Consider the following 3,328-nt stretch of genomic DNA (forward strand, 5'->3'; position numbering starts at 1 on the left):
GCATAAACCAAGCCATAATCTACATAATATGTCCTATATAAAGGATCATTGTCCTTGAAGTGAGAAATAGGTAGCAATACAACATTTTGTGCATCAAGGATGGTCAAAGGCCTTAACCATGGTTGGAGGAGAAACCTTGAGAGTTAAACACTAAATGAAGACTCTAGAGATAATAAGTAATGATCTAAGGCCTTAAATTTCAACACAAGGCTTCTAAAAGAGATCTTTTTCATATGAGTGGGATAGGGGTTTAGGATGGTTTGTGTAGAAGGGATGAGTCACAAAGCATTGACCATGGTTGGGGGAGGAATATAAGATTCATATTTAAATTTATTCTAACACATAAATTTCATTTTGTGCAAGTTGATGTCTAAAATAATAAAAAACATACAAGTTATATAATTTTATTAACTTTTATAAAGTTTTCTATCCTAGCAAAATCATTAACCTAGTTTTGTTTGAGATAAGAAAAAAATTGCATTGTCCTCACCATGATCTTGACCAACTCTATACAAGATCAATGGAATTATTAGAGATATACATTTAGTATTGATTGTATATGTTGTTCACATTATGTATCTATTACAATTATGAGGATGTCGTGAACTACAAAGATATAACCTTGTTTATTTGGCTTTGAGAGGTGTATATTTTTCTCCTTATAATTGTCATTGAGCTACACATATGTAATTAATCTCACTTAAGCATTTCCATTGGAATTACAATTTACACCCACAACCCATGACTACTTATTTTTGTATTATATAGAGTCAAGAGCGAACTTGGCAAAGACAATAAAGGAAATGGTCTTCTAAGTGTGGAATCAAAAAACATTGAGGATGGACATTAAATGTGATGCCAATTCACAAACATGAAAGCATCAATTAATGCTAATAATGAATTCAAGTGGGGATTCAGAAAGATAAAGTTCATAATCTTCTTCTTCTTATTTTCCTTGTAGAGGGGCACTGGTAGCCAATATCCTAGAAAATTATGGCATTTAATCCATGTAATTTTTTTATTGATATGTTTTTGTTGGGCATTTGTTGGATATGTTTGGAGGTGGGACAAATATTAGGAAAAATATAATTATTACATTTTATCTAATATTTTTGCTTACCTTCATTATTTTTTACTAGGTTATATTTGGTAAAATATAATATTATAATATTTATTTTACCCAATATTTTCTCTCAACCAGTCCACTTCTTATTGTAATTTTTCTTTATATTTGAATTTTGAAAGTAAACAAACTAAATTATAAAATTAGTAGGGGTGGAGAAATATTGAGTAAAATATAATAACATTGCAATTATTGAATTAACGCTTATGTGATCAATATCAAGTTTTTTAGACATGTGTTAACCAACAAGTGTGGTTCATCGTTAGGACAAGATGAAAAACCAAATCATGGCAACTGAAAACATGTCTCAAAAAAATAATATTGCATTTTAATTAGTATTTCCCTCCACCCACTGCCACTTTTTATTGGGTAGGAGTGGTAATAAATATTGGATAACATATAATATTGTAATATTATATTTTATCTAAGATTCCCCTCACTCAATTTAACTTTTATTAAAAAAAATATATATTTATATTTGAAGCTCATAAGTAAACTTAACAACTATATAAATATTTGATGTTATCATCTTTAACATTTTAACTTGGTAAAAATAAAATTAATAACTATATTTATATTTATGTTTATAATTAATTAAGATGAATCTAGACTAATAATACTTATTGAACAAAACTTAAAACATTTTTAGAAATAAATTTAAAAATCTTAAAAATAATTAAAAAGATGCAATGTTAATCAATACTTCTCAAAGAATGTTTAACAATATGATGCCAAGAAAAACAAAAAAACAATAGAAAAATAATCAGAATCTTTACATTATCACGTACAATCCAAAAAGAATAAAAGAAAAAAAAAATATTTTAACATTCACCAAGCTAAAAATAATACATACAATTTTTTTGCATCAGATTATGTTAGCATTGAGTTTCTGTTAGACTTCATATTGAAAAGGATTAATCCTTGCCATCACATTTCATTGTCTGCCACAACGAAAATGAGGAGAATATTAAAATTTATAATATCTTGGTCCTGCAATTCCCCTCTCGATGTGATTAACGAATCATATTCGTAGCTTCTTCACAAAGATTACTTAGCATCTATGGGCGTCCATGTCAAGCATTTATTCTCTTTTCTCGGCGTCTTTTTTGTTTTTTATTCATTTTACACTAATGAAGTTAGAGGAATAAAGAGTACAACTTCCTTTAAAATATTCACATAATTTATTTATTTATTTTTAAATATATATTTATTTTTAATTTTATTTTATTTTTTATTTTTTTAATATTAGGTTGTGTTTAAATTGGGTTAGTTTTAATGTTGGATGGAAGAGTAATTTATCCAAAAGGGAATAATGTGACAAACACAATTGGTTTTTATCTTCAATCTCTCTACATGAAATCTAATGGGACTAAACCCCAGACAAAGCAATAAATTGATACCTCATGGTAAAGAAATTTTATCTTGATATACCTTAATTACATCGAAAAAAGAAGCATGTATTTTACAACTCAATAGATGTGAGATGTGTAATATTCATGTGCAAGACTTAAATTCGAAATGAAAAAAAGACTTAAATTTAATGATGTTTTTTTTTTCTAATTAAGACTAACCTAAGTACCCACGGGGGATTTGAACCGGTGACCTATCACAAGGAGTGCCTTAACAGCGCACCCATTCACCGTCAATCCAAAGCCCCATGGCTTAAATTTAATGATGTTAAGAAAAAGAGGAAATTGAGAATATGAGAGTTCTAGGGCTTCATGGGAATCATCCCTTTAGTAAGAAGTATATACTACCCTTATTTGGATACATCAAGGTCTCAATCCCAAGGGAGTGGTTGATTAAAGGTGCAAAGGATCTCACCAACAAAGCTCTCATAAGGTGTTTTTTTCACGGGGGATTTGTTGAAAATGTAGCAAGGAATGGCTTCTTTGGGTTGTGTCTTAGTCAAAGATGCAAGTTTGAATTCAATATCATAGATGCTTGAGTTAGTTGTCAGTTAACATGTGTGATGTGGCTTATCACCGAGTTATTGTCAGTAAATTCGTATTAGATAGTTTTCAGTGAGTTGTGGACTAGTTGATGGCTGAAATTAGCTATCTAGTGGAGTTAACTCTAGTGTATGTCAGTTAACTGATCTCTAGTTCTAGAATACAGATATATTTGAGTTTAATTGAGTAGTTGACTTTTTGTTAACTCAACTTACACTGAGTTAACTAGTTGCAACTGCTAAAATTAGCCCTA

This window comes from Pinus tabuliformis, chromosome 7 (assembly GCF_031772625.1).
Source record: "Pinus tabuliformis cultivar Carrire ecotype Pingquan chromosome 7, CPIR1, whole genome shotgun sequence".
Taxonomy (NCBI): domain Eukaryota; kingdom Viridiplantae; phylum Streptophyta; class Pinopsida; order Pinales; family Pinaceae; genus Pinus; species Pinus tabuliformis.